Below are 16,694 nucleotides of genomic sequence, written 5' to 3' on the forward strand. Positions count from 1 at the left end.
TTTTAGTTTGGGATATAGCTTTACAAACCATGTGACAGACAAACTGAGCAGGACAAAGGCAGACTCTCACAAATGGAAATTAGATCAGGGGGGTTTCCAAGATTTGGGCCTTCTGTTTAGAGTTCCTGAAGGAGATCTTTTTCCTCCTCTCTGAAAAAATCAGCTGGCAAAATTTTGCTCCACGACTCCATGTAGGAAGGCCTAGAAGATAGATGCCTTTTCCTTTCCTAGGACAAGAATGTTCCTGAATGTTTTTCCATCCCTTCCACTGATATCCAGAGTACTTCTGAAGATTCAAAAGGGGTCCCAAAGATCATTGTTGTCTCTGTTCTGGCCCAGGCAACAGTGTTTCCCCTGTTTTGGAAATGGCCAGGGACAATTACCACAAACTGCCGTACATGATGGATCTACTTAAGCAAGAAGAGACATGTTTGCTATACTCCAACCCAAATCATCTTCAACTGACTGCCTGAATGATAGAGTCTTAACTGTCTTTAGGCACCTGTTTACTGAGGATGTGCAGCAAATGCTAATGGAGGAAAGAAAGCCTGCTACTAGAAAAGTATATATTAGCAAATAGTAAAGGCATTCATGTTGATGCAAACATTACCAGCACCAATTCAGACCTATTGTTTCTCTGATTTTCCAATATTTGTGTCAGTTGCTATCTTATGGCCTTTCTTGCTCCTCCAATACGGTTAATTTCTCAGCCATTACAGCATGCCCGCCCATGGATACCCCATTTCAATTCTTTCTCATGTAAAAATGTTTTTGGAAGGAGTTTTGCATAAAAGACCTCCAAGAAAACTGGTGACTCCTCACTATGATCCTAATTTTTTGTTAGAGAAGCTAACACTTGCTCCATTTGAACCAGTTACTGTGCCTAACCTAAGGTTCTTAATATGGAAAACATTTTTGCTGATTGCTCTGACCTCTGCAGAAAGAGCATCTTTGTTGCAAGCTCTTACAGTGAGTCAGACCCTATCTCATTTTCCAGAGTGACATTGTTTCTTTAAGAACTAAATCTTCTTTTAAGCCTAAGTGGTATCCACGTTTACTTTAAGCCAAACTACTCATCTACCTGTTTTCTTTCCAGAACCCAAAAATGAGGACAAAAGGATACTCCATACCTTGGATGTCCACTGATATCTCATGTACTATCTTGACAGAACAATATCTTTCATTTTTTAGATCACAGTTGTCCATTTCTTCTGAAGATAAAAAGGAACAACTTGTGTCTAAACAGACTATTTCCAGTTGGTTTTCTCAGGCTATTACCTTTTGTTATTTGCACCACAACAAGACTCTTCTAGGCAGGACTAAAACTCACTCTACTAAAGCCTTGGCTTCATCTATGGGTTGTTGGAAAAGATTAGATTCTAGAAGTATTCTAAAAGCAGATCCTTTGTACATATTTTTACAAAGCACTTTAAGCTTGATTCATTCTCTTGGGCTGGAGCAGACTTTGCTAGGAGCATTCTCCAGAGGCTCCTTGTTAACTAGGATAATCTACCAATATAGCTAAGGTTATTGCAACAGTGATCAATATGATGAACACAGCACAGTTGTATAATTAAACATTCCATAAAAGCTGCTGAATGATCATTGCTGCAGTAGCTGCTCCCTTCCTCCATCCCCTTAGTTTTTTGAGTATATTGTTTTGCCAGGGTGTGTGTGCACTTGCCATCTGTGTCTACATCTTATTTTTTTTTTGTACTCCTAGCTATGTGCTCTCATGGCTCTACCTCCCTAGCATAGTTAGCATGAAAGCTTTGAAGACCTTGGCACCAAAATTGTCTTTATAGGCAGCTCAACTCAAACTGCCAAATGGTATGAGAACGTGGAAGCTGGATGCTTCTTATATCCTACCTACAGCAGTGATCATTTGAGCATCTACTATTATGGTAAGTTTACTTACAGAACTGTACTTTCTCCAGGTTCAGCAGGACTACATCTGTGAGAATCTGTAATACAAGGTAAGTATGTTCCTATTTGCTATACACATAAGTGGCCTGTATCAGTCTGCATGCTTTGTATTTGGGAGGTGTAAAGCATAAGTTCCAGCACTGCCACAGGTATGCTGTCATTATGCATTTCCAGGGTCTGCTGGTAGAGGGTTCAACACAAAAGCGCAGCATGTGCCTGAGATCAGCAGGTCACTTATTACTGACAATGATGGCAACATGCATATGGCACAGTCAGATAACGCAGTAGCACTATGAGTAATGATAGAGGACAACACACATACATCCCCCACATACAAGGTAACAGAAATGGTGTAAGCTGAACTTCTTGCATTACCTCTGCTTAGTACTGGATGGCCTGTTAGTGTGAGTCCCACCCAAGCTACACAGGATGCATCATCAGAAATGACATTCACCAGTTGCACTGCCTCTAATGTGCATACATCGACAGTGAGGAGAGGTGGGTTACTGGGTATTGTTGCTATGACTCCAGGTCTTTTTCTGACCTAGGTTCAGCACTTGGCATCCAACAGAAAATATGTACATAAAACTGGAGACAGACAGCCACCATGCACCCCACAGCATGAGGAGGTAAACTACTAAATGTACTGTGGGATGATCTGCAGTGCATACAGAGTAACATGATGTATAAGGACCAAGAAAAAACATGCTTGATGAGGTTGTTGGTATCCCACATGGCAACCATTGGTGCACTGATGAAGCCTGTGGCAAATGATATCTGCTATGCCTGTATAGATCAGAGCAGCAATAGTCATGCAGGGGTCTGGATGCATTTTGGATATTCACAGTCCAGACTTATGCAGCTAGCCTGTACTGTTAAAGAGTCTGCATCACTATGACTCTTGGGGATGGCAGCCACCACACCTAGCTGAGGTCAGTCTCATGGTCATGGCTAGTGATACTCATCTGGTGCAATGGCTAAGATGGCTAACTGGTCTGGCCACTCTGGTTTCTGAAGTTCCACACCATCCCGATCACCTGTATACCATCTGAGTGACACACCTAGCTGCAGCCATCCTCATGGATGCCATGTATCTATTGGATGCTAACATGGGGAGCCATATTGAACTACATATACACATGTCTGAAGTGCTATACCATCCCTCATGCAGAACATGTCTAGCTCTGACACTACAGGCCACATGGAATACCTTGTCAATATTTACAACAGGAATTCTCCACCCTGATACTGGTGGATGCCACCTCCTGACTTTGTCCAAGCTACTATTTCCCTGAGTGTTGACTGCATCCACCTCCAAACACTATTACAATATAACAGCATTGCTATTATGTATCACTGTGCCCCACCGGACATCTGCAAATCATGATTACCTTGCCCTGCATTCCTGTCTGGCCTGTGTGAGTAAGGTAATGTCTGATGCCAAGTAATGCATAGCCTGGAAATTTTAATGCATACATCAGTTTTAATCTGTGGTATACTAACCGTGACCTATAGCTGTGGGGCAGATGCTACCTCTCTTTGCCAGCACTACAATGTCTAGCACCTGCCTATGCCTTGAATGTCGTGGTGCTGTAGACAGTTCCTTTCATGACCCTGCACCAAAGTCCTCCACTGCTGCTGCACTGACTCTATCAAGTAGCACTGCAATGTTCTCAAGCTATAGCTCCTTTGTTGTTACTGTATCGTGTAACATGGTGGACAGCATGCATGAATGACTGTAGTCTTGGGTATGAACTACATTGCACCATCAGCTTTATCCAGACAGTCGAAGTGTGCTTTCAGGAGTCTAAACACATATTCAGCAATGCTTCATATCTATGAATGTGTGTTGTTGGGTGACCTATCAGTCATGGTCTGGCGGTTTCAGATAGGAATCTTCATTCACGGTTCCAAGAAATATCGAACATCACCTGCAAAACATAACAGTGGGCATGATTGTATCTGGGCTTCTGCCTACTTTAATGGGAACTGCATATCATGGACTATGTAGCTGTCAATGTATACACTTATTCAATAGATGATGCTGCAGAAAGTGAGCCACACAAAACAGTAGTAGAGTCAGCATATTGTCTAGATGTCTGAATCACAGGCACTATTTGGATGAAACACTGACATGTTATTGATAATATATTAACCAAGAAAATTAAAGCCATTGAAATGTCCTGATAGATTAGTAAAACTATATATTTAGTAGCCTGCCAGCTAAGATGAACTGCATTTCACATTTAAAGCCACAAAAGATCCAATCATAGCTGACATCTTCAGAAAACCAGTGATTCTAGAAACACGTGCACCATGGACCTAAATCTACACTAATATATAAACAAGACTCTAAAGGGATAGGTTCCCAACTCACTGTATTCTCAGCATATGGAATAAGTTACCACTACAAGTCAGAGAACTATGTGAATTACATTTATCTCTGGCCTTGATGAGCAGATGAATAGTCACAGATTTCCACCAGGGTTATATACAGCCCTGCTGTAAGATGATTACTAAGAAATGCCCAAAAGGGGTGGCTAGTACTTTTAATTGTCTCTACTTAAAGATGCATGTGGCTAGTCATGTTATGGCCCCTCCTGATAGTTTGCATTGTATTGGTCTTATGTTCCTATACCCTGCAATCTAAGTGGCAGTTGATATATTGGAAGCCCTTGCAAGTGATGTAATGAACATTGTATGGAGCAGGTGGGGCTTTGATGGCAATATTGGTGCAGTCAATGGCCCCCAGGACCTCAAGGAAAAGGGCTATACTGTAAAGTGACTGTATAGTGGTGGTTTTTGTTTCTAAAGTCTGTGGGTGCAATGCATAAAATGACAGAGTTCAGGCACTAACACATTTCTCAGCTACGATTGTTGCTATTACTAGCATAATGGCATGAATGAAGCTCCTGTATAGGGACAAATCATGGAGTTCAGAATAGATGAACACCACAACTCATACTGCTGAATTTATATGTCAAGGAATCATTTCTCCAGGCTTGATTTTGTCTTGTTCATGTACAGTGAGTCTCCTCAACATTTGGCGGTTATTTGCTTGCCATTATGTAGTCATTTCTTTACCATGAACACCATGCTATTTCTTTTATAGTACAGTCATGCCACCTTTGTCTCTGAATTGCCCTCTTCCTGCATGTCACCACCTGGCATTCTCCTTTCCATAATGTTATGAAATAAAAGTTTCTGAATAACCTCATTACGTGGGCAATTTTCATCACATACTTTTTTTTATAAATGCCCTTTTCTATTTTATGTAACCTTTTGTAATGTAATTACACTATACACATATTTTTTTCTTAAAATTAGTCTGTATGCTGTTCTGCAGTGCATCTCTAACACACATTTATTTCTGTGTTGTCATTACTTTTAGTTACGGCCCATTTATCGTTTTGTTCTTTACTCTACTATGTACCATGGCAGATAGTTGTAGCAATATATTTTGCACAATGTTGCTTGATAATGTCACTGCTAAGACAATATATAAGATATTCTCAGTAGTGCAGCGGTAGTGTTGTTGCCTCCCAGACAGAGGGTCTCTGGTTCAATTCTCAGCTGGAATGCCTTCTGTGTGGACTCTGCATGCCCTCCCTTCATGTATGTGGGTTTTCTCCCATGTTACAAAGACATGCCTCTGGAGTGTTTTTCCCTAGGTATCTGATGAAAATTGGCATTGTTCCAAGTTGGACTTTGCTGGCAAGCAAATGTTAAATATATTTTTGTTATCTGATGACAGGTTTCTTTCTATTTACTAGCTAGCTGTTCATGAGGATGCTCAGAAAACAAGGTTGTGAGGCTGTACGTATGATTCCCTAATATATTTATAGTATTCTGACTCTTTCTAGAATGAAGTTTATTGCATGGCATACAACATCTAGTAGTTAGGCATAGCATAATCCAGGATGTGTACTTCATTTGCAACACTGTCCTTGTTTTAGTTACAAACATGTTGTTTTGCACATAAATGAGGTAGTTTGCAGTATATTATACTGAGGAGTTAAATATCTTTAAATTTATAATAATCAAGTCATGGGCTTTTTATATTAAAGTAAACTCTTTGCCTCATGTCAATACAGTTTCACTAAACACAAAGTTTCAGTTGTTAGCGTCATGATAATTCACACTGTTCATAAATTTGTCTGATTTCTTCAGGTGCCTTCCATATTAAGATTATTTACTACAGCTTTTTTTGTTGACTTTTGATCATTCTTTTGAGACGGTTCTTGCCACACTATAACTTTTCTTGGGTGGCATGAATAGAGGAATCTCTCTGCAGGTCTTCACTATCTCAGTCTTGACAGGTCCTGTTTTCATGATAGACTACTCCTTGTGACAATTGTGTTTTGCTCCTTCCTGGAACATTTAAGGCATTGTCTTGTACAAATGCCTGTGATTCTTACACAGCCTTCATTCTTCCTCCTCCTCCATCCCTGCATTCTTTCGGACCTTGTTTCAGCTGCTTGACTAACTGCTTTGGCTTCAGGCTGCAAACTTTTCCATGGCTTATGTAGTCTTATTTTATTATTAGATTCCAACCTTTTGACCAGCTTGAGTTTCATGTCTTTTTTCCAGGATCTCATTTTCTTTGTTTCGGTTTTAGTTGCAGGTAACACAGACAAAGTTGATAATTAGCTTTTGTACCTTACGCCCTTTATCAACTGAGTTAATAAGAGATTGATTTCTGCAATGCGATATTCCTGTTACCCATGACTGCGGGACAACCACCCTTATAGCTCCTGTTGCAACTCATTCTCATAACATTTTTGTTTTTGTTTTACTGTTAGACAGTTCCATCTGCATGTGCATTTGATTGTTGATAGTACAGACTAGAGAGTTGATGCTTGAAACTGCATTCATGAAATCCTTTGAATTCTTAACTTTTGTACTGCAAAACCATCTAATTATCCATATTGATGCCTTAACAATGACTCCTCCCAGCCATCTCTCAATTGTCTGCAGGCAGCAGTGGCAAATAAAGCAAAAAAAAAAAAAAAATACCTGTCCTTCAGATAGGTGATACCTGATTTTTCTCTTCCATACATTATTCTCAACAATTCCATTTGTACACAAGCATATCTCTTTTGTGCAACTATTTGTAAATGCTCTTGACGAGAAGGCAAATGGTGTATCTGCTTGGAGTACCACAGCTGCAGTACCAGTCCTACTGTTGTCTACTTGTTAACACAACTGCTTTATGTGGCAGGATTTTATGCTCTCTTGAAAGTGGTAAAACAAACCTTTTCTATGCAAAAAAAACATAGTTTTGACTTTGCTTGCAAATGGTGTTTGAGATGCCCCTTAAACATATTTCACAGAATACATGAAGATGGAGAGCTTGCCTTCTTACTTTCCCTAATCTCCCCTCCTGTGTCCTGTACCAGTGAGTCCAGGTCCCTATAAGTTTAAGAGCAGTGGGTTATGGCTGCAGAGACTCTGAGTGGTATTTTACATATCTGATATAAGAGGGTTTGATCTGAGATGGGGGGATACATCAACTCATGTAACCTTGTTTACGAAGAAGCCTGATGAGTACAGCTAATCAGTGTTAGAATGGATCCACTTAAAATGGGAGTAATGCATGTTAACAAGGCTGAATAATTCCTGAAAAAAAAAAAAAAATATATATATATATATATATATATATATATATATATATATATATATATCCCGGCTATAAACCTCGTGTCTTCCAACATCCACTTCAACAACTTGGCCAGCATTCATCATTTTGTCTTACTAATACCATCTGTGGCATGCACTAGTCAAGCAATTATAGTCTCCTTCCATTACGATGTAAATTTTGCCCATGTATAGTGAATTAAGAGCTGATTCAGTAAGGTAAGCATATTACATGCAAGCTTTAACCCCTGCCAAACACTACATGAGATGTAGAGATTAAACAAGTGGACCACCAAAGTTGCCACCTCACCTTCACAGAGAAATGCTGTGAAAAAATGACCCTCTGATATCCCACCCAGTTCTGCCTCATGTGCTATATGAAACCAAATGAGTTTCCTGAAACAAAAAAATGTTATCCTTTTGTTATTAAAAATAGATAAAAGCTTGCTTCTGTTTGTAGGGGGGTTACTCTATGTATGTTAACAGAGCATATAATCAGATTCATAGGTTCATAGGTTCATAGGAAGTTACTAGGCTAATTGACCTAGGGCCATAACAAGCCTATAAAGAAGAAATAAAATGCCATCTTTCTTACTCTGTTCAAAAAAAAAATAAAAAATCATGACATTATTTCGGTGTGACCCATGATGCAAAAAAAAAAAAAAAAAACTAAAAGGCTTATCCAAACAAAGCAGGTATGTTCATAATATCTGGCATAACCAAACTTATTCCCCTCTTTTTATAGTTCCTGCACAGTTCTTTGAAAGGAAGACTCTATAACACTCCTTTAAACCCAAACACACAGGTAAGGAATGCTTATGTGAACTCAAAAATGAATACGGCTTCTCTTGGGTCAAAGGAGGAAAATCCTACCTTTTTATCAACACATCTTTGTGAAGCCCTAGACATAAAAGATAAAAGAATTCCAAACTGAATGGAATAGTTGTTCTTCGAGTATACTCCTCACATCATATCTTGTACAATACTGCAGTATTATAAAGTCACTTTACGTCCCTCCATTAACATTGTAAGAACTTGAAAAGGCAAGTTCTGAGTCAATAAGTGACAGAAGGGGTACGGAGTAGCCCCTGAATCAGAGCTTGTCTCGACTCTTTTAAACCACTGTTACTTGTTCATCATCTCAATTAGCCTTACCTTATGGTAGTAATGTATTAGTTTTTTGAGATCCCAGTCAGCATAGCTCCAGTTCATGGCATGGTGTTCAAATAAAGACATAGTCACAACCCTAGATAAGATATAAATAAAAGTGAATTGAAACCATCACAATCATGTTTATCCAAGATGCAACAGACACACTACAACTCAGAAGTAAATTAATTTAAGTGAGTTTTAGCACAAAGCAATAGTAAATGATAAGGCAGTACTGCAGCATACCTATGCTCTGCTGAGTGTAGTTACAGTATGTGGCTTTTAGCTGAATTCTTAAATTTGCAGTTTCTTTAGAGCATACTGGCATGTATTATGGTAGTTGATGGTGCACTGCTATGTCCTTTTAACTCTTCCACACTGTTGTGCATCAATGGAACTGACATCTCTAAATAAGAGAGTTGAAGGGGCTTAGCTCCCATATGGTAGGAATTGCAGAAGAGTTATCCCCATGTAAAATCATTTTTGTGCGTATGTATTTTTTAGTGTTTTCAATTTACACTTTTCAGTCCATAAATACTGTACAATAAAATGGTGTAGAGGGTGAGCTGAAAAACATAAGCAGTTCCACAACTCCTCCTTTAGAAAAGATCTCATCCTGCTATATATCTGCTGCCATCCAAACATATGATGCTGTTTATCTCAAGGAAGGTCCTGTTTAAGCATACAGTCAGTTTTTTCAATGTACTGAGTTGTGATAGACATTGTTAACAGAATATTTCCTTTAAATATATAGGCATTTGTTTCTAAGCTTGTTGTGAGCCCACTCTTAATTATGAGATCATATTTTTGAAATTTCAAGCATAATACAATCTGAGTGGCAGGTCAGGGCTATAATGATGGCCTTAAGTAGAGGTCTTAAGAACCAGAGACAGATAATAAATAGTTGCCTGCATGTGCCAAATTTAAGTGTATTTTGAATAGCCTGAGAATATATCACAGCCCATTTTCTAGTAAAGATTTATCAAGGTGATAATCTACATACTTCGAAAAATATCCCATCTTACCATCCGCCAGAGAAAATGTTTGATAAATCAAAAAATGTCCTATGATTATGCACAACAGCAAATCTGTCATGAAATGTCACCTAGGGACAATATAGTCATGAGAGCTTCTTACAAATACATGAACAGAATCTGTCCATATGTGGTTGCAATAACAGGTGTTCTGTGAAAAGGTCTGTACTCCTATGGCAATCCATGCTGTGCAATAACTCCACAGAGGAACCTGAAGAAGTGTTAGAATACTGCAATAAAACATGTACAACCACCTTCAAAACCCAATTAAAATGATACCTACACACCAATCATTTATGTACCGGCAAAGGATCTCCCTGAACTCCCAATCTGCTAATGGAGGGTATTTGCAGGAGGACCTCTCTGTATTGCCATTCTGCTTATGGAGAGTCCACTCAAACATTCTATTGTATTTCACCCTCTCTCTTTTTACATTTTGTAAATATTGTTTGCATGCTTATAGTATACTACAGTGCTACTTGACTATAGAGTAATACACTTATTCTTGCATGGAATTCCTCTGTATTACTGTATTAACCTTTTATATTTGTAACCTGTGTTATTGCTATATATATTGTTTATATTCTGCAATTTTTTTTTCTGGGGCTTTTCTCCCCAGGGCTCTGCTGAAAACAGACACCAGCTGTCCAGTTGGACCATCCAGGTAAACAAATGTTAAATAAATAATAATAAATAATATAGCAATAACTACAGAAACTGGGAGATACTTAACACTGCTTCAACTGAACCTATATTAAATATACCCTTCATGTGGAAAATAAACCCTGTTCACCACTCAGCTATCACACAGCAGGCACAAAATTCTCAAATCTATCTAGATAGCATGAAGAACTCAAAATGAGCTGTTAAAAAACAAAAAAAAAAAAAAAAAAAAAAGAATTCAGTTAGCTAAGAAACCAAACTGGTTATTACAAGGGCAATGTATTCTGCTAACAATATGATAGTATACAGGCCACAGATGAAATACATCATTCCAAATTTCCCACAATGTACACTACATTTGCTAGTGTCTCAGATAAGCAGTTCTCTTTAGAAAACTAATAAAATATGGCATGATTTACCACACTGATGGCATAGATATGCACAAAGAATCACTGACACCATAGATATGAGTAGAAGACCATGAAAGCACTTAAAGAAATAACACTTTTCCAGATGATTTACTTAGCAAATGGCTAAGCCTCAACTAATAAATGTTTATTGATATGGATGCAAATAACAGGTTTCTCCCAACTGGTTTCTGACTCACATGTGTAGCTGCACATTTCACTGCTTGCTTATCAGCTCTGCAAACTATACAGTACATATTTAATACAGAGGTCAGTATTGCATATCATTTTGCTAAGATGTGAAAAAGTTGACCATGCAATGTAAATGAGCAATCTTGCTGCATTCCTCATCTCCTACAGACCTAACATGGATCAACTAAAGCTGTAAATTCTTCTGCCTCACTGTCTTCTGCAACTGCTTCAAGATAAAGCTGAAGTGACATCCAGAAGAAAGACCATGAATAACTTAGATAGCAGCTTGAGCAGATCACTACATTCAGCATAATTAGCACCTCAATAGTAGAGATCAACAAAGAAAAGTACAGCAAGTATATTATTATTATATATTCCAGTGTGAAAATATACTTTTTGTTATGAATGCTAATCCTATCTAACCATGGCCATACTGAACACAGGCTATATACATAACCAAGCCTACAGTAACTAAACATTCCTAACAGGCATACTAATAGTAGAAATATTCACATAGAAATATCCATGCAAGGCACACAAATAATAAAACATAGCAAGGAAGAATTGCACATGTTATAAAAGTACTGCATTAAGATATCTTCATGCTTTAGAAAATAACATATACTGAAGTCTATATATATAAAAGCACTGCTCTCAACTCTAGGACGTTGATGTGCAAATGACATTCCATCTCTGACCAGGTGCCTTGGGCAGTCTTTCCCTGAAAAAGCCCCCTCCACCCTATCAGGGAAGCGTCCGTGGTCACCGTGGCTACTGGAGGGGGTAATATAAATGGTCGACCTACTGCCACCTGGTGGCTGTTCAACCACCAGAGAAGGTCTCGCTTGCAAGCATCTGTCACCAGAATCTTGAATGACATCGGGAGCTGTTGGTAGGTGAAAAGCAACCATTGGAGTATCCGCATGTGCATTCGGCCCAGAGGTACTGCTATGAGGGAAGCTGCCATTGTGCCTAAGAGTTTTAAAATCTGACAGGCAGGTACTTTCTTTTCTTGTAACAAGCATGACACCTGATTTCTTAGAGAGGTGACTCTTTCTAGAGGTAATTTGACCAAGGCAGTGGTGGTGTCTAGGTCTGCTCTGATAAATGAGATATGTTGCGATGGTAATAAAGCAGATTTTTCGAAATTTATGGTTATTCCTAACCGAGAACAGAGACTGATCGTATGATCCCTGGACTGAATGAGTTGATGCCTGGTGATGGTGGATAGGAGCCAGTCATCCAGATACGGAAACACCCAGAATCCTAGACACCTCAGGTGAGCTGTAACTACTGCCATACATTTGGTGAACGCTCTGGGGGCTGTAGTGAGACCAAAGGGCAGAGCTCGAAATTGGTAATGACTGGCCCCCAGCCAGAAATGCAGGTGATCTCTGGATGGTCTGGCCATTTTGATGTGGTAGTACGCATCCTTGAGATCTAAAGAGCACATCCAATCACCTGTTCCCAGGAATGGGAGTATCGATTGAAGCGTGACCATCCAGAACTTCTCCTTCTTTACGAATGTATTGAGTTTGCTGAGGTCTAAAATGGGCCTCCAGTCCCCTGTTTTCATTGGAACTAAAAAGAATCTAGAGTAGGTTCCGGATCCTATCTGGTACACTGGGACTGGCTGGATGACTCTTTATTCTAGCAGGTTTTAGATTTCTGTGACTGCTTGATTCCTCAGACTGGGTGGAACATCTGGGATTCTTTTTGTGGGTAACGGGGGTTCTACAAAGGGAATGAGGTAACCTCTGGTAACTATGCTTTGTACCCAAGAATCTGATGTAATTCCTAGCCAGGCGTCTGGGTACAAAGCCAACTGACCCTCAATTGCCTCCAGAGTAGGACAGTCGGGCCTCCTCTCAGGAGCACTGATAGGGCTTGCCAGAAAACTACTCCCTGTCACCCTGGTTCTGCGGACCCCCTCTGCCGCCAAAGTGGCATCTTCCATTATTGCTCCCTCCTCTGCCCCTGAAGGGGGGTTCACTACGTGTGTTCTGGAAAGCTCCTTGGGACTTTTGAAACCACATTTTTCCACTTTTTTTCCCTTTGGGGTATGGTCTAGTAGGGGTGGAAAAATGGACTCCTATGGCAGATAGAGTCTTTTCTTCCTGGTCACACCTAGTGAGGGTCTCCTTGACTTTAGGCCCAAACAATGAAGAGCCATCAAATGGGGTATTGACAAAGGAAGACTTGAAGGCTTCCGCAAAGGAGCACAAGTGCATCCAGGACTATCTCTGCAGAGCAACCGCTGAACCTGCTGCCCGACTCGATCCCTCGACTGCATAGGAAATGAGCTGCATGGATGAGTTGATGACGGAATTAAGAGCAGAAAGCTGAGCTTTAACCTTTTCTGAAATAGCCTCATCTGTGTTACCCTTTAGAGTATCTCCGAGTTCTTGAAGGAGATCTCGTTGAAGGCGAGTAAAATGGGTCAAGTAGTTAAGCAATCTTATGGCAAATATCGCAGAACTAAAAATGCATTTCCCATATCTGTCCATTGTCCCAGAATCCTTATTAGGAGGATGGACAGTAGAAGAAGTCTCTGACATCTCTTTCTTGGTGGCCGCTGCCACCACCATGGCATCAACAGGGACTCCTTTGGTGAGGAACAATTTCTCTAGAGGGGCAGTAATGAATTTATTGGGCCTCCGAGGGACTGGTTCCATGGTGTCAGGGGACTCCCACTCCCTTCAAGTGACCAGTTCCATTAGTTTGTTGAAGGGCGGAGTAACCCAGAGGTGGAGGGCTGAGACCCAAAGGCCTTTAGGAGCACCAGCTCATCCTCAGTAGGGTGAATGGACTGCCAGTCACCCTTCTGCTTAAGTATTCCTAAGATGTCCACAAAGGAGATGTCCTCCAAGGTGGACCGTGGGGATCCCTCCGATTCCTCTAAGTCGGTGTCTGTTGTCAAGGATTCATGAGGGAAATCCAAATGCCTCCTCTTGCATAGTCTCTTTCTGGGAACTTCATCAGTGGGGGTGTCTGGTGAAGTTTCAGTAGAGCAGGGTTCACCCAAAGGGGATAACTGAGGCTCTGGGTCTTGTCGCTTAGTAGGTGCTTTAGATGAAGAGGCAGAACTCAGCATCTTCAGGGAGGAAGAGGAGAGACCTGTAGTGTGGGTCTGAGTAGACAACACCCTCCTCATGGCATCAAAGGCCCCGGAGTCTCGGGCCGAGGAGGCCACCGGTTCTGAAGAAGATGGAGGCCTCGCAGGTGCTGAGGCCGAGGGCTCCAAACCCAAAGATGGAGTCGAGCTCACCTGCGCCGAAGCCCCAAGGGGAAGTGTCGGACCATAGCGATTAACAATTTAACATAGCAATTACTTACAACATATTTACAGATGAAGAACATAGTACATCAGCAGACAACTAGAATCTTTAACTGTGAAGTACATAACAGACATTAACAAATGTTACAATAAGAAGTTCCTGCTGTATAATAAGTACTAGGCTTATAATCAAGGTAGTTAGTGGAGTGGAAAGAAAGGTAGTGGTTTGGATGGGGTGGGTGATATTAAGAGTGGGACTTGCAAGGGCATAGCCAGCATGTTTTTAGGTGCGGTTTTAGTAAAGTTTTGAAGTGGGCGCATGATCCTGTTTATCCTCAGGATGTGGTTCTTGGGGTAGAGGGTGTTTGGCTCTTCCTGAAAAGGATTACTTAGTCAGGTGGTTAGTTAAAGTGGGTTGGTAGACAGCTTCAGGATTCTTTTCTAACACTGCTCAGGTAAGTTGTGAAATGCTGTATAACAGTAACAGTGCTGGTAAATATATCCAATGACTCTGAATGTATATTCTGATTCTCCTGAATAATATCAACTAAAACATTTTTTTACTCCTGAATAATACTGGATATTTGACCTGGATTCAGTGCTCAGGCTAGAATGTCTGTACTGCAAAGACCTTTTGCATATCACTCCAAAAACTAACTTAACTGATTCACCTGACCATGTCTGAAGTATTTCCTAATAATATCCAAACCCTGTAATGGTTTATACACCTCTTTAACCTTGGTTTTCAAGCCTTTTCTTGCATTTGCCTCACATTACCTATCTGTTTATTCTTTATCTAGCATTTCATAGCAAGTACACATATCTGCCTCTTGAGAAAGAAACATTTTGTAGCTTTTCCTTGAGAACTGTTATTTCTGCACATCTCATGCTTAGCCAGCAAGATTATCTTTTTTTTTTCTTCTAGTGAACTGTTTTTCCCAGAAACTGCTTACAAATATGAAACACAGGTCTGACTCTATATTTCAGTCCTATTTTACTATTTATTCTGCCCTATGCCTAACCACTCCTTTTAAGTGAAAAACCTCAATCTAACAATATCTTTTGTAGTTTGCTAAAGAAGCTCTGGATGAGGCATTTGCTGTAATTTATTCATTACTTCCTATAAAATAAAACTCATCAGGAAAGCATGTGCTTATTATTACAGTAGGCCTCCTTGCAGTCCTGAAATGAGTATACTAATCAAGCATTTTAAAGTCTAATTTGTAAAGTCCTGGTATAGATGCTTACCTAAATCTTAGTCAGCAAGGTGAAAGTATATGCTGCCATAATTTGTAAAGTACAGGTAGTGAAATGGTCAGCACAGGATATACAGATGATATTAAGGAATGTTTGCAAAAAACTTATAAAATATGTCAGATATTGTTCATGTTTACATTATTACTGGAAGGAGTGTATTCCTGTCATGTTAAGTATGCTGTAAGCAAGCACTAGGTGTTAGTAAAAAAATAATTTAAATGGTTGAGGTAAGCATAGACTTAACTGTATTAATTTCATAAAATATGTGCAATCTTCAGATGTGCAAACAGTGCTATTTTACACAAAGCATTAAGGCACACAATGCTGCCACTGACAATTGCCATCTAACACAGACACCTTTGTAGATTAATACAGTCTTGAAAAATTTTGTAATTATTATGTGTATAATTTGCATTGATTTTGCAATATCACAAGACAGTAATACGTTACTTCCTCTTGTCATTTATCATTGGAAAGCTGTCACTCATGTAAACTATACACCTACTGACATATTAAATCTATCTTGCATACTTACAGAGATAGACACTTTTTAACATAGCAATAGTAATTTTTGGCAAATAAAATGTAATTTTTCTTTCTTATACCTGCACTATGAAATCAGTATCTGCAGACAGACCTTTGATATAATACTATTGTATAGCTCACTGTCTACTAAAGACCTCAGATATTTTAGATTTTATATCTCATACCATTTATCAGAAAATGCAAATCTTGTGAAGTGTGTTCTCAGTAGAGGATTTTGGAGAAATGCTCTCAAGTGGCAAGTGGTTTCCTGTCTTAGACCTCAGGAAGCAAAGGGATTAATTAGCTTACTGCTGTTCAGAATTGAATGACCTTTTTTAATGCTTGTTATTTCCCATTCTTTATATCTATCTAACTATATATACATATGTGTGTGTGTGTGTGTGTGTGTGTGTGTGTGTGTGTGTGTGTGTGTGTGTGTGTGTGTGTGTCTGCGTATATATATATATATATATATATATATATATACTGTTGTATCTTTCGGCTTTTCCCGGTTAGGGGTCGCCACAGCGGAACTCCGGTCCACTAATGATTGGCAGTAGATTTTTATGTACCGAGTTGCCAGCCCTGACGCACAACCTTCAATGAAGGTACGCCCATTCACACATG

The sequence above is a fragment of the Protopterus annectens genome, chromosome 3.part1 (assembly GCF_019279795.1).
Source record: "Protopterus annectens isolate FY-2018-M chromosome 3.part1, PAN1.0, whole genome shotgun sequence".
In the NCBI taxonomy this organism is placed as follows: domain Eukaryota; kingdom Metazoa; phylum Chordata; order Ceratodontiformes; family Protopteridae; genus Protopterus; species Protopterus annectens.